Here is a 26,591-nt window from a genome sequence, read left to right on the forward strand (position 1 = left end):
GGGAGGAGGCAAGCTGAGTCTCTTCTTAGAAATACCCTGCACAGAGGTCTTTGGGTAATTCCCTCGATTTTGTAAAGATGTTGGTTGGCTTAAGTGATTAGCGTGAGATCCTTAAGGAGGACTTAACTTAAGCATTTAAGGATCTTCTGTGTCTCTCGGAGTGCCCCTCCTGGGTTGTCTGGATTTGCACATCTGGAAGGCAAATTTCAAAAGGGTTTCCAGCCTCTGCTTATTTTGTGTGTGTTGTGTGTGTGTCTGGCTTGGGGGAGGTTTCCTCCTTCAAAGCACTGGAGGTCAGCCTCCCCCTGCAGGCATGTGGTCTGCGTTCAGGGAGACCTGCCAGGCCCCTCCAAGGGCCTCCAGCTCTCAGAGGCAAAGGGGATCAAGTTACAGAGGCTTCTCCTTTTAAGTTCATCTGCGGGGGCAGGATGTCAGCCCAGGGGGTCGGAGGTCTGTCTCTCTCCTGGTCTAATCTTGCCTTTGCTGGTTTATCCGGAGGAGCCAGGAAGTTCGGGGCAAGAAAGGGGCGGGTCCCCAGATTTCATTTCCCTGGCAGATCAAGAGCTGTGGTTCAGGGAGGCCTGCAGGTTTCCGTGATGTACCTGTTTGGCCTGATTTAAGCAGAGAGGCCCTTTTTCTGCTCCACCCACTATTAGATGGGGAAAAGTGGGTGCGTGCAGAGGGGTGTCAAGTGGTCCCCAATGCTCAGAGCTGCTCTTGCTTCTGTTTATTATCTTCCCGCAAAGATGTGACTGCACAGAGGGAGGTCCCATCCTGTGCATCTCACACTGGGTTTTTCCCCTCCCTGGGTCTCAAACACCAGTACTTTAAAAGAAACATATACACACTACTATATTTAAAGTAGATAACCAACAAGGACCTACTGTATAGCACAAGGAACTATACTCAACCTTCTGTAATAACCTAAATGGGCAAAGAATTTAAAACTGACATAACATTGTCAATCAACTGTGAGTACATGTGTGTGCTAAGTCGCTTCAGTCGTGTCCGACTCTTTGTGACCCTGTGAACTGTAGCCCACCAGGCTTCTCTGTCCATGGGATTCTCCAGGCAGGACTATACTGCAGTATAAAATACAAATTTTTTTTTAAAAAAAGAGAGAAACTTGAGCAGCATGGCCTGTGATTTTCCATGTATCCCAAGAGTCTTCAGAACCTGGATCCTGAGCCAAAGTAGAAGGAAAGTTGCCTAACCTTTCTTCAACTCCAAGCAACTGTTGGGCAACTTGAAGGCCCTCCCCCACAACCTCCCTCCCCACCCCCCAACTCCAGGAAGCTGCTCAGAAGCTTCACAGACCCAGAATCTTGGCAGAGTTATGTCCAAATAGATATTCTCTGGAGGATGATTCTGGACCACTTCCTCTTCCTGTTCCTCTAACACAGATATGGTCATGGATGCAAGTCTTTGTGCAGACAGTTGGGCAGCAAGATGAAGAATATCTTGATCTTTCTTTTGAGATTGCAAGCCGTTTTCATATACCTTCCTACACTCATCCAAGACACCAGGAACTCCTTAAAATGACTTTTCATTGCTGTTTTTTGCTTTTTCATTGGATAAAGACATTGGGGGATGCACCAAAAGCCTCCATGGTTTGGGCACACAGTTGTCTCAACCATACTGGAGCCCTGACTAAGAGTGATGTTCACACAGAAAGGGTGCTTGGTTGTCTCACATTTGCTCTTGCCTAAAATCATCATCTTATTTCTCTGGGTCAAAACATTTTTCTGCCTAATTCTGTTCAAAACTTGGAATCTCATGGGTCTTCATTCTGAGCTGTTTTTAGAAGACTCAATTGTTTTGTTAAAGCTAATGTTGATGTCAACAAGATGACAAGGGTATTTTATCTTTAATATATAAAGAGTTGTTGCAAATCAATAAGGAAGTAGAAATAATGTAGTAGGGGGAGAAAGGCAAAGGACAGGAATAGTCAAAGTAAGGACCTAGTATTTTAAGTGAGTCAATTGATGAATCAGTTTGCTAATGTTGGCATCAGCTGCCTTCACTGAGCTAAACTTAGTCATGTACTGAAATGGGGTCCTCTGAAGATGAGATGAAACATACCTCGTTTGGGAAAGTGTGCTGCTCATGTTATTGGTACTGTCTGTTCTCTTTTTGAGTATCTGCTGATGGAGGCTCTGACCAGCTTCTGTGTTGCTTTTCACTTGTTTCCCTGGAGGTTTAGGATGGAAAGGCAAGCTGACCATTTTTGCTCTCTTTACTGGTTGTCAGGAGAATTTTCAGGAAGTATTGTAATTTGGAGTAGTAAAGGAAGATAAAGCCACTCTGTTGATATAAAAGAGAAATTACTGTCACTACTAACTGTTTATCCCCCATGGTGTTTTATTATTCCAAAGGACTTTGAAGTATTTTAGCTCAATGTCAGCTACAGTTTTAGGCAGAAATGTGTAGTTTAGCAGAAAAAAAAAAAACAAAAACTACATTACTCAACATTCCCTGGAGATGGATAGAGCTAGCTAATCTCTACAATAGATGTAAGTGTACATGGGATGTGCAACTTTTAAGAAATGTTTTTAAAAGGACTGGGGAGAGGCCTCGTCTCTTTTTTTCTTGCTTCTGATTAGAATGTAGACATGATGGCTGGAATTGGTGCGGCCATCTTGGGCCATGAGTTAGAAATCACAGGCCGAGAATGTGAATTTGTGGGTCTCTTGTATCAGGGAACCATCCAACCAGCCTGGACTACCTCACTTCCTTGGATTTGAAATGAGAAAGAAATACATTTCTATCTACTTTATGAACCACTTTTGCTTTGAGCTATCCTAACTGATATTTATATATTATTCTCTCTCCATATCTCTCTTTCCCCACCCCCCCACCCCCACACACCTCTGGGATTCCACAGCCAACCCCATCTCCCTCATTACAATTTCACCCAACCATAGTTCTTTGAAGTTATTTTGGTAAGAAGAAGCACAGGGAGAAAAGTATCCTATTGTGCTAAATTCTTTCTCAGAAAACCTTACTAACTACTGCTGTTTGAAAGTATTAGTCAAGGAGTTGAGTTATCCTGACAGTGTAAGATAGAAACTCCCCTAGACCTTTTTGAAGCTTGAGAGAGGCACGGAGGGACTCCTCCTAGCAGACCCCCACCCCCCATCTGCTGAGATGTCACTCACCACTCTCAGAGAGTTTGATCACCCAGCCACCATTTCCTCCTCCTTTTTCTTCTGTGCTGTGGGGGTGCTTAAAAAGCCAGGCAAGTGTTGAGAAGCCTTTACATCTGATTATTCTCCATGAGCCAAGGCTCCTCTCTAGACCAGATGGGTTTTGTTTCATCCTGCTTTGATCCTTCCCAGGGATGGCAGGGCTGGAGTTCTGCTGCCTGCAGTGGCTGCTCCCCTCCCCCTGGAACCCTCGTGCTCCGGGATGTTTTCCATTAGTGGTCAGAGAGCTTTTCCTCCTCCTTTCCTTTCATGTACAGTGAGGACCTGCTCTGGGCAGCGGTGATGTGAATGGATGCTGATGGAGCCGGGTCTTTGTGGTTTTCAGGGGGTCTGAACATCCTGTTCCAAGTGCAGAGTCAGCAGCATTTTTGAGATGCCCCCATGGAGACCTAGCAGCATCCTTGAGATGCCCCCATGGAAACTTAGCAGATGGCAGCCATAGGGTCTGTATGTAGGTGGCTGAGCAAAAGTTGAGGTAATAGATAATGTCAGGTGGTGGCTAGAGAAAGCTTATCACAGTTTAGGGATTGGAGAATCAATTACTTTCTTATATCTTTAGATACTCAAAAAGTAACTCTATATAGTTCCAAGTAACTTTTTCAGAGGTTTGGCTCTTACTCAGTATCCTATTCTATGGTCCAAGAAATGACTGGATTATTCCACTAATTTCTTCTTAAGATTTTTTTTTTGACAAGGACCATTTTTTAAAGTCTTTATTGAATTTGTGACACCATTGTTTCTGTTTTGGTTTTTTGGCCCTGAGGCATGTGGGATCTTAGCTTTGCCCCCAGGCATTGAACTCGGACCCTCTGCATAGGAAGGTGAAGGCTTAGCCACTGCACCACCAGGGAAGTCCCTCCACTAATTTTTGAAATAGTTTTATTAAGAGGTTTCCTGGCAGCCCAGGTGAAAAGGGAAACATGTTTAGACACAGGATTCTCTCTTGCATAGGAGAAAAGCCAGTGATGTGATGGCAGCAAAGATTTCCTATACCTGGGCTTGCAAAGAGAGCTTTCTTATGGAACAGAGGTGCTTATCAAGCTGTCATCTGAGACCTTCAGAGTCTGTTCCCCCTTACAGTTCTGCCAGTGGTCACTGCTCCGGAAAATGCAGCTGTAGTTTGTATGAAGCTCTTTTCCACAGAGCTTTCTTAAAAGCCCAGGACAGGACCACAGAGGACAACTCAGAAAGAGCCATTCCATTTCAGGACCTTAATTTGCCCAATTCCTCCTCCCATGGAGGCTATTATTGGGCTCTGTACTTCTGTGAATAGTGTCAGCACAGTGATTCTCTTTGCTTCCATGTGGGGCTTGAGAGCAGAACAGGGGGACAGCTTGGCTCTGCCTGACTCTGTGACCTAGAATGAGTGACTTGAGCTCCTGGGGTCTTCCTTTTCTCCGCATCAGGGCAGCTTGAGAATGACTGAGGGGAGAGGTATGAAAGACTGGAAAAAATGGCTAGCTTAGAGATGCAAAAAGTCGGCATCACTTCATCACTTCATTGTGACTTTTGTTATTATTTGCAAACTGTTTTACCTTTAGGAAAAAATACTTTGCTATTTGAGCTGCCTGATAGATGTCAGGCATCTTGACACAAGGAGTTATTAAAAAGGTGGATGCTCTGATGAAGGTTTCTGTACAAATGCCAGTGTCAGCAGAGAAGAGTGGCCCCATGGTGGGCATGGCTTGATCCCCTCACCTCCAGGGAGCCCAGTGTGAATAACTTCTGTCTGCAAACTGGGGCATCATTATTCATGTTTCAGTTCAGTTCAGTCACTCAGTCGTGTCCGACTCTTTGTGACCCCATGAATCGCAGCACGCCCGGTCTCCCTGTCCATCACCAACTCCCAGAATTTAGTCAAACTCATGCCCATCGAGTCGGTGATGCCATCCAGCCATCTCATCTTCCGTCGTCCCCTTCTCCTCCTGCCCCCAATCCCTCCCAGCATCAAAGTCTTTTCCAATGAATTAACTCTTTGCATGAGGTGGCCAAAGTACTGGAGTTTCAGCTTCAGCATCAGTCCTTCCAATGAACACCCAGTACTGATCTCCTTCAGGATGGACTGGTTGGATCTCTTTGCAGTCCAAGGGACTCTCAAGAGTCTTCTCCAACACCATAGTTCAAAAAAGCATCAATTTTTCGGTGCTCAGCTTTCTTCACAGTCCAACTCTCAGATCCATACAGGACCACTGGAAAAACCATAGCCTTGACCAGACGGACCTTTGTTGGCAAAGTAATGTCTCTGCTTTTTAATATGCTATTCAGGTTGGTCATAACTTTCCTTCTAAGGAGTAAGTGTCTTTTAATTTAATGGCTGCAGTCACCATCTGCAGTGATTTTGGAGCCCAAAAAAATAAAGTCTGACACTGTTTCCACTGTCTCCCCATCTATTTCCCATGAGGTAATGGGACCAGATGCCATGATCTTAGTTTTCTGAATGTAGAGCTTTAAGCCAACTTTTTCACTCTCCTCTTTCATTTTCATCAAGAGGCTTTTTAGTTCCTCTTCACTTTCAGCCATAAGGGTGGTGTCATCTGCATATCTGAGGTTATTGGTATTTCTCCTGGCAATCTTGATTCCAGCTTGTGCTTCTTCCAGACCAGCGTTTCTCATGATATATTCTGCATATAAGTTAAATAAGCAGGGTGACAATATACAGCCTTGACGTACTCTTTTTCCTGTTTGGAACCAGTCTGTTGTTCCATGTCCAGTTCTAACTGTTGCTTCCTGACCTGCATACAGGTTTCTCAAGAGGCAGGTCAGGTGGCCTGGTGTTTCCATCTCTTTCAGAGTTTTCCACAGTTTATTGTGATCCACACAGTCGAAGACTTTCGTGTAGTCAATAAAGCAGAAATAGATGTTTTTCTGGAACTCTCTTGCTTTTTCGATGATCCAGTGGATATTGGCAGTTTTAGCTCTGGTTCCTCTGCCTTTTCTAAAACCAGCTTGAACATCTGGAAGTTCTCAGTTCACGTATTGCTGAAGCCTGGCTTTGAGAATTTTGAGCATTACTTTACTAGCATGTGAGATGAGTGCAATTGTGCAGTAGTTTGAGCATTCTTTGGGATTGCCTTTCTTAGGGATTGGAATGAAAACGGACCTTTTCCAGTCCTGTGGCCACTGCTGAGTTTTCCAAATTTGCTGGCATATTGAGTGCAGCACTTTCACAGCATCATCTTTCAGAATTTGAAATAGCTCAACTGGAATTCCATCACCTCCACTAGCTTTGTTCGTAGTATGCTTTCTAAGGCCCCCTTGACTTCACATTCCAGGATGTCTGGCTCTAGGTGAGTGATCACACCATTGTGATTATCTGGGTGGTGAAGATCTTTTTTGTACAGTTCTTCTGTGTATTCTTGCCACCTCTTCTTAATATCTTCTGCTTCTGTTAGGCCCATACCATTTCTGCATTTTATTGAACCCATCTTTGTGTGAAATGTTCCCTTGGTATCTCTAATTTTCTTGAAGAGATCTCTAGTCTTTCCCATTCTGTTGTTTTCCTCTATTTCTTTGCAGTGATCTCTGAGGAAGGCTTTCTTATTTCTCCTTGCTATTCTTTGGAACTCTGCATTCAAACGGGAATATCTTTCCTTTTCTCCTTTGCTTTTCACTTCTCTTCATTTCACAGCTATTTGTAAGGCCTCCTCAGACAACCACTTTGCCTTTTTGCATTTCTTTTCCATGGGGATGGTCTTGATCCCTGTCTCCTGTACAATGTCACGAACCTCCATCCATAGTTCATCAGGCTTTCTGTCTATCAGATCTAGTCTCTTAAATCTATTTCTCACTTCCACTGTATAGTCATAAGGGATTTGATTTACATCATACCTGAATGGTCTAGTGGTTATTCCCTACTTTCTTCAGTTTAAATCTGAAGTTGGCAATAAAGAGTTCATGATCTGAGCCACAGTCAGCTCCCAGTCTTGTTTTTGCTGACTGTATAGAGCTTCTCCATCTTTGGCTGCAAAGACTATAATCAATCTGATTTCAGTGTTGACCATCTGGTGATGTCCATGTGTAGAGTCTTCTCTTGTGCTGTTGGAAGAGGGTGTTTGCTATGACCAGTGTGTTCTTTTGGCCAAACTCTGTTAGCCTTTGCCCTGCTTCATTCTGTACTCCAAGGCCAAATTTGCCTGTTACTCCAGGTGTTTCTTGTCTTCCTACTTTTGCATTCCAGCCCCCTATGATGAAAAAGACATCTTTTTTGGGTGTTAGTTCTAAAAGGTCTTGTAAGTCTTCATAGAACCATTCAACTTCAGCTTCTTCAGCATTACTGGTATTCATGTTTAGCTTGAGTGAAATAAACTGAATGTGCTCAGCCAGAGAGATAGACAGAGGGACAGACTGACTTTTACCCACGGGTACCCCCCTGCCCATGGACTCATGTGAGCCTGTGTGGGTCTGAAGACCCCATCCTGAACATTTGCTCCCTCATCATGCTCAGTAGGGGGGGCAGAGACGGAGTAGGGGTTTTATATTTATCTCCCTCCCTTCCTCTCTTCCTCCTCTCCTTTTACAACGTAATACCTATTTTTAAAATTTTATTTTATTGAAATGTAGTTGATTTACAATGTCGTGTTAATTTCTGCTATAAAACAAAGTGATTGAGTTATACATATATTCATGCACGCATACTTGGTTGCTCAGTTGTGTCAGACTCTTTGCAACCCCACGGACTGTAGCTCGTTAGGCTCCTCTGTCCTTGGGATTCTCCAGGCAAGAATATGGGAGTGGGTTGCCATGTCCTTCTCCAGGGAATCTTCCCGACCCAGGGATTGAACCCACACCTGCATTCAAAGGTGTGTTCTTTACCACAAGCGCCACCTGGGAAGCCCTATCCTGTGATAAACCATCATGAAAAAGAATATGAAAAAGAATATGCATGTATATGTGTGCATGTACACACCTGTACACATTTTTTATGTATACATTCTTTTATATACACACATATGTATATGTGTGCACGTATGTGTATGTATATATATATTCTTTTTCATATTCTTTCCCCCCATGATGGTTTATCACAGACACTGCATAGAGTTTCCTGTGCTCTATGGCAGCACCTTCTTTATTCATTCTCTATCCAAACATTTGTATCTGTTGGTTCCAAACTCCCAATCCATCCCTGCCTGCCCTATTGTGGCAACCACAAGTCTGTTCTCTGTGTTTGTGAGTCTGTTCAGTATGGTATCTAAGCTGAAATTCATGGCTTTATCTGGGGCATCATCAAGAAGAGAAGGATGCTGTGCTGGGTTTAAGGATCAGTGGAACTGCCCTGTCCTTTGGAGGTGATTTCAGAAGACCTTCCAGAGTCATTCTGGCTCTGTGTGTTTTGTGTGTTACCTGCACACTTTAGCACACACCGTAGCATGCTGTGTGCATCATGCAGGACTCCAAGTGGGCTTAGAGGCTTCGTGAAGAAGACTGAAGGAGCATTTACACAAGCTGGAGGAATCCCTGACCCCACTATGACTCCCTCCACCCACACACATCTTGTCACCAGGTAATCTGAAGCCCAAACCAGCCTGGGCTGGTGACAAGTGCATCTTCTGAGTTCTGGTACCAGACAGCATCACTCTACATGACTGCCCAGCACTGTGGGTGTGCCATCCAGTGAGTATGACCAAAATATCCTGGTTTGAGGAGCTCCTTTCTTTCTGGAGACAACCCTAAATCCCTCCCACTTAAATCCAAAGACATGACATCTGAATGAGAAGAGGAAAACCCTCTTGGGATATTACATTTTAAGCCAGGGAGGAACCCAGCAAAGAAACAATCTTCTCCGGATTGAAATAAAGAAGCCGTGGACTTCTGGCAGTCCTGTGGTTAAGAATCTGCCTTCCAATGCAGGGGATGCAAGTTCAATCCCTAGTCTGGGAACGAAGATCCCACATGCCGCGGGGCAACTCCTGAGTCCGTGTGCCACAACCAGAGTCCCGCACACTGCAACCGGAGAGAAAGCTGCCCACTATGATGAAAGAAACGTCATGCCAGAAAGACTGACACGGCCAAAAATAAATACATAAATATTTCAGAAAAAGCTCAAGGATGCTGAAAAAAAAGAAACAGAGAAGCGTCCATTTTCAAAGGCAGACAGGATCACGAGGATAAGCCATAAGTGAAAGCCTGGCTGAATTCTTGTCGTAGCTGTTGGCAAAGAATCAAGTCTTCTTTGGAATAGGTCTGGTTGCCAACCCTTTGGACACCTAGATAACAAATGATCAGGAAGAAGAGAAGGAGAGGGAGCGCTTATTATCAAGAGGAGGGTAAGTGAGGATACCAGAGGGATGCTCTAGACAGCACAGAGTTTTCAGCGGGGCACAGCACAGATGGAGCTATATCTGAGGACTGTCCCCGCAGACAGGCTGTACCCTGTAGTAAGGGTTATACCAGAATCTGCTTCTTACAAGAGGCTACATTTCAGGGATCCTCAGGGGAAAACCACATAGCGTGAAAGCCACCATTGTCTCTCACCTGGACGCTTATGAGAACCTCCAAACTAGTTTCCTGCTGCCGTATTGCTCCAGTTCACATCCACTGTCAGTTCAATGATCTCTTAAAGTCTGTCTATGACAGACTTATCTCTGCTTGACTCTTTTCATGGTTCCCATCTCACTGAAAATGAACACCAAGTCCTTACCATTGCCTGCAAGGTGTGATCTTTACCTGCCTCCACACACACTCCTCTCCTAATCCCCTTCCCTCCTCCTCACTGGCCTCAAATGTTTCAGTCAAGCTCCTACCCCAGGACCTTTCCACGTGCTGTCTCCTTTACCTACAAAGAAGCCCGGCAAACTCTGAGTTTGCCTCCTCCAGGGCTTTATTTAAATCCTTTTGGCTCAGTGAGGCTCCCAGGTACCCTATTTAAAATTGTCTCCCCACATTCCTTATCGCCTGTCTGTCTTGTCACTATGTCATCTACTCTACACTTTATTACCTATCTTTTTTGGTGCTGGTTTTCCACTATAAACAGGTCATCTCCAGTAGGGAGGTCTTTTGTCTGTTTTGTTCTCAGCTGTGTCCTCGGCACCCAGAACAGTGCCAGGCATCCCATGGGCACACAACAGATACGTGTTGGGTGAATGAGTAAGTAAATGAATGATCGCATGCATGAATCACCCTTGAAAAATCCTTAGGGTTTGCAAAGTTGAATTTGTTCTCTGCTCTTGGAACCAATGGTTTGTTTTTTTTTTTTTCTTGGATGGAGCACCAAAAGAAATATTTAGCTTGTATTGCATGGTCACATTGAATAAAGTTGAATGACAAATGTGTCTTAGAGACTAGAATAACCAAACAGCAGGGGAGGCTGTCATGGAAAGAAGCTGGGGTTCTGAGACCGACCTACCAAGTGAATCAGAATCCAACCCATGTACCTAGAGCACAAAATCATTGTGTGTTATGACAGCAGGATCCATGCCACTCAGAATTATTCTGTCTTTCCTAGAGAGTTGAATCTTTCTCAACTCAATGTGATGACCCCATTGGACATACAGGTATAAACGTGATTTTTCAACTGCATTACTTTTTAAACATTTCTTTATTTATTTGTCTGTGCTGGATCTTCGCTGTGGCATGCAGGATCTTTAGTTACAGTGTGTAGATTAGTTCCCTGACCGGGGATCCAACCCAGGCCCCCTGCATTGGGAGCGCAGAGTCTTAGCCACTGGACCATCAAGGAAATCCCCGTGCTACTTGTTTTCTTGATTCTCCAACCAACCACAGCTCTCCGGAGGAGAGGACATTGACATCTGGAAATTACAGAGTTAAAACAGAAAACTAGAGGGGCAAGAGGGTGTCTGTGCATTTAAATAGCTTCCACACTATAATTAGTGATTTTCCAGCATTGAACAAGATGCTTCCTGCTTTCATGGGAAAATCAAGTTGCTGCTGACCATCCCTAATTTCTGGAGCGCAGGAGGAACCAATCTCTAATTCGGTTGTAATGAACCATGTGTTAATGTCACAGCCTCCTGCTCGCCCTGGAGACCCCACGCCAGGTCCGGCCTTGTAATGAGTCTTGTCAGCTCGGCGGTTCGCTTTTCCTGAGAGGTGGCTTTTGTTTTTCTGCTCAAAGTGTAATTATTTCCACCTAAAATAGAGGTGGATTTTTATGGGGCTGGCCAAAAAGTTCTTTGGGGTTTTTCTGTAACAGCTTACAGTAAAACCTGAACGAATTTTTTTGGCCAACCCAATGCAATTTACTGAAGATAAATAGAGGAGATAGACATCTCAACATCATGGACTGGGGCCTGCCAGGCTCCTCGGTCCATGGGATTCTCCAGGCAACAATACTGCAGTGGGTTGCCATTTCCTTCTCCAGGGGATCTTCCCGACCCAGGAATTGAACCCAGCTCTCCTGCATTGCAGGCAGATTCTTCACTGACTGAGCTTCAGGGGAAGCCCCATTTATATTCAAAGTCATGTAATGTCTCTCTGTCTCTCCCTCTTTGTCTTTCCTTCTGTCTCTCTTTGCTTCTTCATCTCCCAAGCCAGACACCTGCACCCCACACCTACATATAAAATATCTCTATACATTATATTGTGTTAGCTAAGCCATTCGGATTTTCTGTAACATCGTATGGAAAAACTCAAATGAACTTTTTGGCCAGCCCAATACTAAGAAACCCAATAAGCTGAATACCAGGATGACTGTATGCCCCCTCACTTAAATCAAATAGGAGTTTGGGGGTTCCTGTATATAACCTGATCACGTTGAAATGAGAAGGGAATTCTTGGGGGAATGCATGAAGGCCCTCTCTGTCCCCTGACTGTCCCTGGCTTGTATCCCTGGCTTGTATCTGCTGCCCCTTTCCAAGCCTGGCTTTCTTACCGATCCCACCACTTACATTCATGGAAACTGCCATCCCAGGGTTTCCCACACCACCTCCATCACCCCCAATATGTGTGTGGTTTTTCTGCCTTGATGCAATCAGATTACTAAATTCAGACAGGTCCAAAGGATGCAAGGAATCCTCGACCTCCATGACTAAGGGCAAGATCCATCCAGTCCCATGCTTCTGCTTGTTTCTTCCGCTCTTGGAGGCGAGAAAAGAAATATGCCCCCCTCTGCCCTTCTCTAGGGTGTCCATCACTCCGCAGCAAGACAGGGGCAGCCACCGCTCTCCAGCTGAGCTTCTCTCCAGTTCCCACTGGGGATTCTGAACACAGCGACAGGGACCCGTGCAGCGCCATCAGGCTTCTCAGCCCACTGGGCTACCTGTGTCAGGGTAACTGCTCCTTCTTGGGAGCTGGTGTGGCAGGAATTACTTCTGTAGGCAAGTCAGGCTCCTCTGAACCCCCAGCATTCCCAGGGATGCAGCCCCCAGAGCAGAGAGACCCAGAGTGGGGCAGGCTGCCTGCCCTGGGTGGATGCTCATGGGTTGGGAGAGTTGAAAACTTTTCTAAAATGGTAGAAAGAGTATTGTGGCCCCAGGTCATGACTACTGAGAGAAAGAAGGGTTATACAACCTCTTTTGTAAAGAAAGAAGTCTTGACTCTATGTAATCATAGAGTGGATTTTAAATCTTTAATATCTGCTTGTGCATGCATGCTTAGTCACGTCTGACTCTTTTGCGACCCCATGGACTATAGCCCACCCACCAGGCTCCTCTGTTCATAGGATTTCCCAGGCAAGAATACTGGAACGGGTTGCCATTTGCTCCTGCAGGGGATATTCCTGATGCAGGGATCAAACCTGTGTCTCCTGCATTGGCAGGCAGATTCTTTAGCACTGAGTCACCTGCGAATTAATATCTGCTTACCCAGCTCAAAAGTTGGGAACCTGTGGCTTGGATCAATGTTTGCATTGATGATCATGCTTCATGAGCAAAAGAAAGTAGTGCTATCCTTTTCTACATTTCCTGATGTCAGAGTTGGGTTTTTTCACTAAAAAATTGGTAATAAGTGGTATAAAGTAATAACAGAATGATATCATGACTACTTTTTAAGTTAATTGTGTGTGTAGGTAGTTGTGTATGTGTGTGTTTGTATAAGTGGGATGTATGTGTAGATGGTGGTGTGTATATGTGTCTATTTCTTTTTTTTTTTGTAGGTGATGGTGATGGTATATAGGGGGTGTGGGTATGTGTGTGTAGAGATGTACATGTGTGTGTATCTGTGTGCATGTTTGTGTAGATGGGATGTGTGTGTGTCTATAGATGGTGGGATGTGTGTGTAGATGGTGGTGGTATGTGCAGAGGGGTGTGAGTTTGTGTGGGTAGGTAGAATGTGAGTATGTGTGTGTATGTGTGTGTTCATTTGTGTGGGTGGTAGTGGTGTGTAGAGGGTGTGTGTAAGTGTGTGTGTGCGCATGTACCTGAGCACCCTACAGAACCAGTCCAGGGCCTGCTAGTTTTGGGGTGAGTGTCTTGACCACCAAGGACGCTGGAGTGGGGCCTGGACCAGTCCTGTAGTCCCCAGGACAGGAGCACGTGACTGGGGGTGAGGCTTTGGAGGACCTGTGTGCCCCAGAGCCCGTGAGGGCTCAGGTAGGGGTACTTTGTACAGGAGTCGTGTAGGAAATGGACCTGAGAACCACTGGGGGAAACTGACAAGACCTGAACGCTTCCCTCAGCCTTCAGAGGAGTGTGGCAGGGAAACCTGCTCACACAAGGACGCACTTGAATTTGTGCCCCTTGTTCTCCTAACTGAAACAGGAAGAGAAGCACAAACTGGCACGAGCCACACACATGGGAGCCGCAGACACGTGTTTCCATGTGCTGGATGTGTGCACACGCATCACTGCCGAGCACCCTGATAAATCCCCTCGACAGCAGGGATGCAGGAGCATCCCCATCTTGCAGATGAGAAAACTGAGGTTTAGAGGGGCTGGGGGATGCCCATGAGGTCCCAGGAGTATCCCCGGGACAGAGTTTAGGCTCACCTCCTCATCACTGGCCAGTCCACATCCTGTTGCTTAGGAAGAGCTTCCTTGACCTTCTGCTTGTCATTTTCTGTAGCTGCGTGCGGAACCAAGCCACCCATCCTTATGAATGAGTCCTTCCTCTGACTTTATTCTGAGAATAAACACAGAGATTCTTGCTTCTCTTTGGGTTCTCTGAAGCTGGTCTCATCTTGCGACCCCTGCTGAGATGCCATCTCCAACCCCTTCCCTGGGCAGCTCAACAGGCCTCCAACACCCAAGGAATGTTTTATTCCTTTAAAAAAAATTTTTTTTTAAATTTTATTTATTTAGGCTGCGCACAGGCTTTTTCCAGTTGTGGCGAGTGGGGGCTTCTCTTGTTGTGAGCATGGGCTCTAGGGTACTCGGGCCTCTGTAGTTGTGGCTCATGGGCTTAATTGCCCCAGGGCATGTGGCCATCTTAATTCCCACACCAGGGCTCGAACTCATGCTCCCTGCATTGGCAGGTGATTCTTAACCTCTGGACCACCAGGGGAATCCTATTCTGTTCCTTCTTGGGCTCTCTCATTGGTCTTACTTATCAAGCAGACACTGCTCTACAGGCCCATGATGAGTGCAAAAATAAATACAGCTGTTCTTTAGTCTTTAGAGCTAAAGGATCTTTAGAGCTCTTTAGAGCTTAGGATCAAACTGATTTGAAACCTGCTAATGAGAGTGATGTTTTTGAGCAGCAAAGGCAAAATAACAGTTTAGAGCCCAAGAGGACTGGGGATGAAGACTATTTAATTTTTAAAATAATTTCTGTTAAATTGCAAGAATGATCATCATGGTGGTGGGTTTGAAATGTTCATCATGTGTTGATTGGCAGATATTTATGAAGTGCCTGCTTGGTGCTCAGGTTTCCCTCAGTGCCAGATATACAATAATGCCTGCACTTGATAGTCTAACATCCCAAAGAAGAATCAGATGTGACATGGATACATCTGTGATAATAATTTTGCTTAGTTTTTTAAATTTACTTTTTACTTTATATTAGAGCTTCCCTAGTGGCTCAGATCATAAAGAATCTGCCTTCAGTGCAGGAGACAGGGGTTCGATTCCTCGGTTGGGAAGATTCCCCTGGAGAAGGGAATGGCAACCCACTCCAGTATTCCTGCCTGGAGAATCCCACGGACAGGGGAGCCTGGCAGGGTATAGTCCAGAGGGTCACAAAGAGTTGAACTCAACTGATTGACTAATCAACCAGTCCATCCTGAAGGCGATCAGTCCTGGGTGTTCATTGGAAGGACTGATGCTGAAGCTGAAACTCCAATACTTTGGCCACCTCATTGGAAGAGTTGACTCATTGGAAAAGACCCTGATGCTAGGAGGGATCGGGGGCAGGAGGAGAAGGGGACAACAGAGGATGAGATGGCTGGATGGCATCACCGACTCGATGGACGTGAGTTTGAGTAAACTCCGGGAGTTAGTGGTGGACAAGGAGGCCTGGCGTGCTGCAATTCATGGGGTCGCAGAGAGTCAGACACGACTGAGCAACTGAACTGAACTGAACTGAACTGAGTGACTAACACTTACTTATTGTTGATTTACAATGTTGTGTTAGTTTCAGATGTACAGTGAACTGATTCAGTTACACATCTATCCATTCTTTTTCAGATTCTTTTCCCATATAGCTTATTACAGATTGTTGAGTAGAGTTCCCTGTGCTATGTGATAACAATTTGAGATGGATGCATTGTGTGCACACACATATACGCAGACACACAGACACAGACGCAGCAAATCCACAGAAATAAAAGAGAATAGCACAGGGAACCTGAACTTGGTGGCAGCAGTGCTGTTCAGTAGAACTTCATGTGGGGACTTCCTTGGGGGGCTTCCCTGGTGGTCCTGTAGCTAAGACTGTGTGCTCCCAGTGCAGGGAGCCTGGGTTCAATCCCTGATCAGGGAACTAGATCCTGCATGATGCAACTAAAGATCGCAAGTGCCACAACTAAGACCCAGCATAGCCAAATTAATTAATTTTTAAAGAAGGACTTTGTGTGACCGTGGAAATATGCTAAGTGTCTGGGCTATCCAGTAGGGCCATTGGACACTCAAGATGAGGCTAGTGACACTGAGGAACTGAATTCTTAATTTTATTTAATTTTCATTAATATAAGTGTCAGTGTCCATGTGTGCCTGCTGATAACAGCCCCTGACGTGCCTGAAGGAACCTCACACTTTCCCCATGTGATCGAAGGAAATTGATGCCCCCTCTGCTAACTCCACGTCAGGGCATAGATGTCAGGCCTGAACCACAAAGAAATGGGACAACCTGGCTGTGATGAACGGTGAAGAGAGATATTACTCAGATGCTGTATTCGTGGCACATGAATCTTGCAAGGCTTTAGAACTGATTGATTCAGGACTTAACCCCCGCAAAGACACTCAATCAATGTGAACTTTTGGATTTCAGGAGTTCCCCTTACAGTTGTTCATTCCATACTTGCTTCTTTGAACTGCTCCACCCATTGTCCAAGCACCCCTCTGGCTCTGAGGGTATACATGGCAATTCTTTCTATACCCATGGGAGCCAGTATTGTTTTCAGTTGCTTGCAAGCAAAGACTCTAAATTCATGGTGTCTGCTCATTGACCACATATATCGTTCACTTACTCAACATCCATCAGACAAATAGCACACAGCTGCTGTGTGCTCGGATCCAGAAATAAGACAGAGTTTTTGCACTGATGTACATTTATTCATTCATCTTTTTTATTCTTTAGCCACTCCATGGAGCATGTGGATCTTAGTTCCCTGACCAGGAATTGAACCCACGCTCTTTGCAATGGAAGTGTGGAGTCTTAAGCAGTGGAGCTTCAGGGAAGTCCTGCTTTGCACGATGAACCTCAAGATGCAGAATCAGGGCAGACAGGACATCCTTAAATCTGATTTTGGTCCTAGTTCTTCCCAAATGACTGACCTCAGCTGTGCACACCTGAGTTTCCCTCATCTGTAACCTAAAGTGTTGGCCAAAGTGGGCCAGAAAACTTCCTCTGTCTTAAAACTTCTGTTAGACTTCCCTGGTGATAGAGTGGTTAAGAATCCACCTGCCAATGCAGGAGACACGGGTTCCATCCCTGGTCTAGGAAGAATCCACATGCCCCAGGGCAAGTAAACCCATGCATCACAACTACTGAGCCGGTGTGCCTAGAGCCTGTGCTCCTCAATGAGAGAGAATACCACAATGAGGAGTCTGAGCACTGCATCTAGAGAGTAGCCCCCGTTCGCTGCCACAACTAGAGAAATGAAGACCTAGTGTAGCCAAAAATAAATACATTATTTAATGAAAAAAAAAAAACCAACAAAACAGCATCACTCCAAACCAGAGAGAGGGCTGATGCAACAGAACATTTGTGGTGGTCCTCAGGAGTGCAGAAACATGGGGAGGGGGGACACTTGAAAAGCTCCAAGACGACTGTTTTCTATTGCCCACGTATTGGCCAGAAGTTCCAAGGGTGTCTCTGAGTCTGTGTGTGGAGAATCTCCAATTAGCAGGTTCCAAGGAAAACAGAGCTTGCCTGCCTGGCCCTTGCCGTCACATCTCCCTCAGCAAGAACAGACCTTTTGAAGTCAGGACTTCCCCAAATAGCAAATGTCTCCATTGGTGGTCTTGAAACATTTAGTCACTGGGCAAAGAAAATGCATGGTGACTGGTGGCTTTGATGGGTAGCATCTTGAACTGTTTTCAGACGTTAGAGGCGCTGCAAAAAAACTAAAACATATTTCTCCAAGCTCCTCTTTCTTTTCGTTTTTTTTTTTTTTTTTTCCATTCTTGTGGCTGGGGGAGCAGATGAAGGCCATATGCTTCCAATTCCGGAGGACTTAGCTCTCCAATTCAGACTCGAGGAAAAGACGTTTGATGTGCAGCCATCCCGAGGAGTTGTTTGGATTAGTCTCTTTCCTCTCAGCATTTTGCTTTAGGAAAGAAGAGAGGCTGCTTTTTTTTCTTTTTCATGTTAGGAGACAAATGAGAATCACAGGGAGGTATGAAACACCACGATCGTGCGATCTCAGCAGTTTAAACCCCGGGGAGTTCATTCATCAGAGTGAAGGAAGGTAAGGAAGCCAGTGACTTGGGGAATGAGGAACTCGGGTCCAGGGACATGGAGTTTTGTCTGTCCTGGATTTCTCAAGGACAGGAACATCGGCTTTAGACACAGGCGTCTGCCCTGCAGTCCGTGATGCTGTGTCTCCATCCACATCCCACTCGCTTACTGGGGGATGACCAGCTTAACTGGCTGTTAGGGGCTCAGCTCAAAACCAGCTTCAGGGACTTCCCTGGTGGTCCAGTGGCCAATGCAGGGGACATAGGTTTGATCCCTGGTTCAGGAAGATTCCACATGCCACGGGCTAACTGGCTAACTAAGCCAGTGAGCCACAACTACTGAGCCTGTGCTCTGGAGCCCAGGAGCCACAGCTACTGAGCCTGACCGCCTAGAGCCTGTGCCCCACAAGAGAAGCCACAGCAACGAGAAGCCCACACACCGCAACTAGAGAGTAGCCCCCACTCACTGCAGCTAGAGAAAGCCCACGTGTGGCAACAAAGACCCAGCACACACACACAAAATAAGAGTACCACCACCAACAGCAGCAGAACCCAGCCCCAGTGCCTTTCCCAAAGGCAGCATAGGAAAACGGTAGCAATAAGACATCTGCAGGCGGTACCTGAAATTTCATGAAGGGGAGCAAATAGGGTCTGGAGGTGGGATGCGGAAGAAGGGTGGCTTCATTTCTCCTGAGTTCTTGCAATGTGTTACCTCTTGGGAGCCACACAGCTGTGATCTTGTTTCCTGATAGGAGACTGTGTTCAAAGGCCAACGTTTTCCTCTCAGGCAAAGATTCCTTAATGATGTGAGTAGTTAAAAAGCTAGTTAAGTGTTGAAGCTATTGTCTGTCAAGAGTCTTTCCTTGATCATTCATTAATTTAAGTATGTCAGAAATATCCACCAATATAATGCAAAGCCGTGCAGTGTTTTACAAAGTGAGTTTTCAGATAAAGATGCAGAAGTTCTTTAGATGCACAAAAATGATTTTTTTTTTTTTTTTTTTTTTGGTGAGCTGCTCCAACCACATGCACAATCACTGAAGACAAAGCCAGGGGATGTCTGGTGGGGGTTCTACCAGCTCACCATAGAAGACAAGAGAAGTAAAAAAGAGTGATTTCATTATCAAGAGAGGACCTTCTTTACATTGATGAAACATTCTAAGCCTTTGCCAAAAAATGTCCCTCTTTATGATGGAGCTACAAAAGTCAAATATAAATATAAACTATCTAGTATCATCACTCAGTTTTGTAGGAATAAGTCAAGTTGCCATTTTTTCACTGAAAGCAACACTTCATTCTATCTTTGTTTGTTTGTTTGTTTTAGTGAACAGGTGGTTTTAATTATGATGCACATTTGTTTAAAAGGCAGATTGGATGTAATTACTTTCATAACTTTGACTTTTCAAAAGAAAGTCCCAAAGCCTTCTCCCCCAAGCACACTTCAGCTGTTTACAGTGGAGCTGATGACCTGGTAGGTTCTTCTGTACAAACAAGCCCACCTCAGGGTTCTGATGGGAGAACGTGAGGCAGGGGACACAGGGCAGTTTTTCCGAGGTGAGGACCCATCCAGATGGAGTCCCGTTGATGTAGCCTGTGTCAGGCCTGCCCCTTCCTGGGCTGTCTGAGCATTGGCAGTTTCCTTTGCCCCGTAAGCAAAACAGGATGATCATAGTGCCCACACCGTAGGGTTGTCGTAAGGATTAAGGTTTCATTTCCGTCACTGTGTCTATGATCAAATATGGTATATATTAATAGTATCACAATCTCAACAAGATTGTGAAATCTGAAAATTACACAGTGTTAAATTAAGTTTCAGGAAAACTGAAACTTACACAGTGTTACATGTTAATTCTATATCAATGAAGCTTGAAAAAAAGAGAGATTAAGGAGATGGTGATGTCAAATGTTTGAGCACCTGGCCAGCTTTATGTGAAGGCTCGATGAAATTGTCACCCACTGTTGTCATTGTCTTTCTTATTATACTATTAGGTATTATACTATATTGTTATATGATTGTTGTTGTTATTTAGTTGCATAGTTGTGTCTGACTCTTCTGCAACACCATGGACGTAGCCCGCCAGGCTCCTCTGTCCATAGAATTTCTCAGGCAAGAACACTGGAGTGGGTTGCCATTTGCTTCTCCAAGGATCTTCCCAACCCAGGGATCCAATCCACATCTCCTGCGTTGGCAGGTAGATCCTTTACCACTGAGCCACCAGGGAAGCCCATTCCATAATTGCTATTATTTATTTATCAACATACTATTTTTACTATCAATTGATCAGTGACTAGTGATTTTAAAATCATCATCTTTGCCAGTCAAATGCACTTATCTGTTCCCTTTACTTAGAACCCGAAAGCTCTGAAACCTCAACATTTCTGTCCATCCTCTGATCTTAGCATTGGATTTCGGAGCTTCCTTCCAACTGAAAGTGTGGCTTCCACTGAGCCCTCAAACCCAATAAAATGCAAATCTTTATTAAGGAGGGCTTTCCTCCATGCCCGCAGTCGTGCTCAGAATGGTGTATGTCTCATTTTTTTTTTTTTTACAAGGGGCCTTTAAAAGCTCCCGGGGCCCCTGGAAAAGCCCCAGCCCCCTTTGTCCAGATGGGGACGGAGGTGGCCGGGCTGCCCCGTCGATTGTACTCTGAGGAGCCCTCCCCGGGAAGGGCTGTGATTTATACGTGCAGGCTTGTCACCAGCTGAAAGGAAGGGCCACTTTTTCATTTTGATCAAATGTTAGGTTTGAAAGCCACCCACTGCTGTAAACTCAGCTGGATCCGCGGGCCGAGATTAAACACATTGCCCGCTTTGTTGCCGAGATGGCGTTTGGGAAGAGGATGTGAATCGCTTCCCTTTTTGGGGCTCGCAGAGACAAGACGTGTGCTGATGAGGGTGAGGGGCACCCCCCCCTCCCTCCCAGAGTCCGGGACGCAGGGGGCGCTGTGATCTGATCCTCTTTACTTCCCCTGGGGTTATTCCAGCCATCAACCTCCCAGGGTGCCAGCCTTTGATGCAGTGAGGTTATTTGATGCAAACTGTTATCAACCATTTCCCTGCCCCCGACCTGGCCAAGTGCACAATGCATGCTTGCTTACTTCCCTTGGCCGGTCCTGCAGGAACGGGTTTTTAAAAAGGGCACCAGTCTGTTACCAGGACATGCAGTCACCCTTAATAACATTCCAGCTTCTTAGGTGCACAGGGTGTCTCTGTCCCCAGATCACAGAGGTTCTGGATGGTTTCTTGGTTTCCCCCATGGCTGTCTGACCCCTCAGTAACCAGGATATAGAAGTAGCCCGTGTATCCCTCCCATTCATGAAGTTTAAGCTTGTGTGACGGAAATGCATTCCAGCCTCCCCCAGGCAGCATGAGAGACAGATCTCAGAGAGCTCAGATCCTCAGGAATAGTTTCAGAGTCCTACCTCATGACATTTGGGGACTGCCCTAGAAATGTCCAGTGACACTTCCCCGACTTATTTGTAACCTGCATTAATTGAGCACCTATGATGTGTTGGAGTGCCATGTTACAGAACAGGGACGCCAGCCCAGAATAACAAAGACAGAGACCCTGTGGACAGGGACAGAAGATAAACAAGTGCACATATAACCATGGTGAAGTCCAAAGTCTAAGCAGTGGAATAGGTAACCTGACTGAGAGGACCTGCAAAGAACCATGGGTTTAAAGCTTCTTGAACAGGGTCGCCAGAGAAAGGCTTTCTGCCTTTCACCAATGTCTGGGTGACGTTGGAACTGGGAGTAGAGGGGAATGATGGCAGGTAAAGAAAGGCCTGAAGAAGGAGAAATAAACGCCTCTGGGCTGTAAAGAAGGGCAGCCAGTGTGATGGGACTTAGAGAGCGGAGGGAGCAGGGGAGATGCCCCCTTGCAGTGACTGGCCAGTTACGGAGTTTGGAGAAGAATGCTTGTCTGTTTCAGGAGCAGTGTGTTCCTTCTTGGAGCACTGTCATTGAGGAGAGTTTCCTCCAGATAATATATGAGCTTATTATGCACAAATACCCACGTGTAGGGGAGAAAACTAGCTTTTCTGATTGGTTGTTTCTAGGCAGCTTCATCGAGATGGCATATCCCTCCCCACCCCCGGCTCCCTGACCCAAAGGGTTGGAAAGTGGAGCTGATTCTGAATTAACACAGTCCCATGGGACATGCCCCGCCTTGGGTCACTGAACTCCCTAGCACGGTCCAGATTCTCTGAAGATACTGTTCTTGTCCTTGGATAATGACATCACCTGTGAACCAACCCAGAAACCTGGGAACCTTCCCACCCCCTCCGGCCCCTCCCGTGGGTCACAGAGTCCCGTGGATCTAGCCTCTTTGATTTCTCTTGCATCCTTTCTTTCTCCACGCCACGGCTCTGTGCGACTCCTCAGTGTGTCCTGCCTGGACATTTTTCTGCATCCTCTATTTGTTAAAATACTTTTATTCTGACATAATTCCAGATTTATAGAAGAGTTGTAAGAATAGCACAAAGAATCTGGTACAGCCTTCACCCAGATTCTTCATCTCCAAATGTCCAAGTGTTAACATTTTTATCACATTTGCTTCATCCGTCTTCCCATGTGTGTAAAACATGTATATATATATATGAAATATCTGTAATATATACACACATACTTTCTTTCTAAACCATTTGAGAGGATAATGAAGACACAGCACCCTTTTATCCTGAAATTTTCTAAAAGCAAAGATTGTCTCTTACATCACCATAGTCTAAAATCAAGAAACTAACCTTGACATAATATTACGATCAATCTACAGACCTTTTTCAGATTCCTCCAATTGTCTCAACAATGGAGTTTATAGCAAAAGAAAGTCATTGACAGATACACACTACTACATATGAAATAAACAACAAGAACCTACTGTATAGCACAGGAAACTATATTCAGCATCTTGTAATAACCTATAATGGAAAAGAATATGAAAAAGTATATGTATGAAATGTAAATATGAAAAGTATATAATCAAAGTATATACATATATATATATAATGGAATCACTTTTCTGTATACCTGGAACTAACATGATGTTGTAAATCAACTATATGTCAATTAAAAAAAATGTTTAAACAGGTCTCAGATGATGTGTTGCCTTTGGTTGTTACAGTTCTTCGATCTCCTTTAATCTAGAAGAGCTTCTTGGTCTTTCTTTGACTTCACAAACCTGTTAGGTCTAAAGAGTAGAAGACAGTTATTTCCCAGCATGCGTCTCTGTTTGGTTTAACTGGTGCTTCCTCATGCTTAGATGCAGACTGCACGGTTGGCCTGACACTGCATTGTGTCTGTAGGTGTGTGCTTCCATCTGTCCCCTCCAGACATGCCGATCGCTTCTTTCTCCTCTCTGAAGTTGCCATGTGGAAATAAGTCACTTTACTATACTAAATACCAATAAGTAGTTTGTGGGGAAATGCTTCAAGACAACATAGAGACCTTGTAATTCCTCCGACTGTTACTACTGGTTTTTACATCTATTGATGATTTTTGCCTAAAGTAATTATTACTGTAAAAGTTGCTCAGTCGTGTCTGACTCCTTGCGACCCCATGGACTATACAGTCCATGGAATTCTCCAGGCCAGAATGCTGGAATGGGTAGCCTTTCCCTTCTCCAGGGGATCTTCCCAACCCAGGAATCGAACCGGGGTCTCCTGCATCGGATTCTTTGCCAGCTGAGCTATCAGGGAAGCCCAATTATTACTGTGGTGGTTGCCAAACACAGATTTTGTTTTTCCTCCTAACTTATACCTTCCTATCTTTTTTTACGTTTGTCACTCTTTTGGGGGCTCTAAGCGCTTTCCCTTACCTCTCCCCCATTTAACTTACATAATTGTTTACTTATCTATTTATTTGTGTTAGTCTTGAATCCTTCTTTTATACAATGACTGGCAGCCTCTCTCAGTAGCAATTTTTGCCTTCAGAACTGCATCCTGTGTACACAGCAGCTTCCCACTAGCTATCTGTTTCACCTCTGGTAACGTGTATGTTTCAATGCTACTCTCTCAATTTGTCCCACCCTCTCCTTCCCCCCACCCCATGTCCTCAAGTCTTTTCATCTGCATCTCTATTCCTACACTGCAAATTGGTTCATCAGTACCTTGGGAGCTCATCCTGCCCTGGACGCTGTGAAAACCTAGAGGGGTGAGATAAAACCTAGAGGGGGATAGGCTTGGGAGGGGGGTTCAAGAGGGAGGGGACAAATGTATACTTATGTCTGATTCACGTTGTTGTATGGCAGAAACTAGCACATTGTAAAGCAATTATTCTCCAATTGAAAATAAATTTAAAAAATAAGTTAAAAAATTAAAACCAAACAAGCAAACTGCATCCTTCTCAACCCAGGATCCTGGGTTTAAATTCTGTCTACTTGAAAGAGTTTTTACCCAGACAGGGATCTAAACCTCTTGCCTTTCCAAATTTAAGTCTTTGTCAATGGTTTCTGATTTCCTGGAATAAAAAATTAGGAATCTTAGTGAGTAGAAGTGAGAATCCATCTCTTTCCTGCTTACAGAGGCCCATAGGCCACTCTGGTGATCATCTCCTGGTGACTGTTCATCGGCTCTGTCCAGAACAACAGTCACATGTATGCTACTGAGCCCTTGAAATGGGGCCAGTCCAAACTGAGATGTGCTGGAAGTGAAAAATACACACCACGTTTTGAAGAAAAAAGGATGCAAGTCTCATGAATAATGCGTATAATGATTACAGGTTGATTACAGGTTGAAATGATCATGTTTTGGATTTATTGGGTTAAATTAAATATATTATTTAAATTCGGGGACTTCCCTGGAAATCTAGTGGTTAAGACCTCACCTTCCAGCAGATTGTGCAAGTTTAATCCCTAGTCTGGGAGCTAAGATTCCACATGCCTTGCAGCCAAAAAACCAAGTCATAGAGTAGAAGCAATATTGTAACAAATTCAATAAAGACTTAAAAAACTAATTAATTTCACCAGTTTCTTTTGACTTTTTCAGTGACAACTAGGAAGTTTACACTATTTTGCCCTATGGTTGAGGCACTGGTCTAGGCAATACCAAACACACTTCCATTGTACTTGGGAGGTGACGGAGGTAATATCACATAGGATGTAACCAGAACCTTTGCTTTGTACCTGGCGACTTGGTGTAAATTAGAAAAATCTGCTTATTCTGCACATAAGAAGGAGAAAGTAGCCCTTCTTCCATGAAGACCCAGCCTCCAGCCAGGAGCACATGAAGCTGAGAGTAGCATTCAAGACCCATCAGTGCTCTCCTGGCCAGGAGCCCTTGTGCAGTCTACAACCTGCACAACTGCACATGGCAGCCCCTCCGCTTGGCTGTACAGGCTGAACCAGTGTCATCTGCTTTGGGGACCAGGGAGCCTTACTAGAATCCAGGTTGCCTAGTGGGTAAGACTGCTGTCCCAGGAGTCAGATAATGTCTGAATTCCAGTCTAACTCTGATAACTAACCACCAGATGTCTAATCTTAGACTGATGACTTTCTTAAACTCTCTGTGTCTCCTTTTCCCCACTAGTAACACAGCAATGACAGTAACAGGACCCTATAAGCTTGATGAACGAATGAATTATTCTCCCATGTGCCTGGTCCCTGACATGTAGTTGTCACTCCACAAATATCACGGTTATGCTTGTCCTTGTTTTAGGGTGGGCAGGAAGGCACAAAGAATGAACAGGTATGCTTGGGGAGGGAGTTTCACTTCTGGCTTTAGAGGAGAACCCTCAGTCCATTGGTTGGAAAGTACTTTGCTCCCACAGCATGATCCTCTGAGATACAAAGCATGTTTACTGCTTGTCATCTTTAAGTCACTGTTTAGTATTGTACACTCAAAGCAGATACTGTGAACCCATTCTACAGCTAGAAAGACTGAGGGTCTGGGTACCCTTTTTCAAAGTCAGTGCACTGAGTTAAGAGGACAGACAACATAAGGAAGAAAGATAGGCTTTGACCTTCACCCAGACTGTTGAGAGCTTGCTGCATCCTGGGTATCGAGGGATAACTTTGGAGGGGTACGAATCAGTAAAGTGTGTTCCCTGAGGCTCCATGGGGGCATTGCAGTCTCCTGAGGGGGGCTGGGTGGCATGAGTAGGTGATTGTTAGTTGGTTTTATGTACTGGGCAAGTTTAATGGTAGTGAAGGTGAAAATGAGATGAGGATGGTCACCACGATGATTGTTTGGTGATTAAGCCCCCTTTTTAAGGTACTTCTTTATTTTTAAAAAAAAACTTTATTTATTTTTGGCTGTGCTGGGTCTTCATTGCTGTGTGGCAAGTGGGGACTGCTCTCTAATTGCAGTGTGCAGGCTTCTCATTGCAGTGGCTTCTCTTTTGAATACTGAAGTATGGAGAAGGAAATGGCAACCCGCTCCAGTATTCTTGCTTGGGAAATTCTGCGGACAGAGGAGCCTGGTGGGCTGCGGCCCATGGGG

At 45.0% G+C, this 26,591-nt stretch overlaps 1 protein-coding gene and 1 non-coding gene across 2 annotated transcripts in view; one reads left to right on the forward strand and one right to left on the reverse strand.

The window, feature by feature from the left end:
* TMEM132C (transmembrane protein 132C) overlaps positions 1-26,591 on the forward strand; it is a 563,174-nt gene that overhangs the window by 206,750 nt on the left and 329,833 nt on the right. The window lies entirely within an intron of this gene.
* On the reverse strand, positions 10,812-10,884 carry TRNAG-CCC (transfer RNA glycine (anticodon CCC)). Its single transcript has one exon. It is a non-coding gene; the product is annotated as a tRNA-Gly (tRNA).

This window comes from Dama dama, chromosome 5 (assembly GCF_033118175.1).
Source record: "Dama dama isolate Ldn47 chromosome 5, ASM3311817v1, whole genome shotgun sequence".
Taxonomy (NCBI): domain Eukaryota; kingdom Metazoa; phylum Chordata; class Mammalia; order Artiodactyla; family Cervidae; genus Dama; species Dama dama.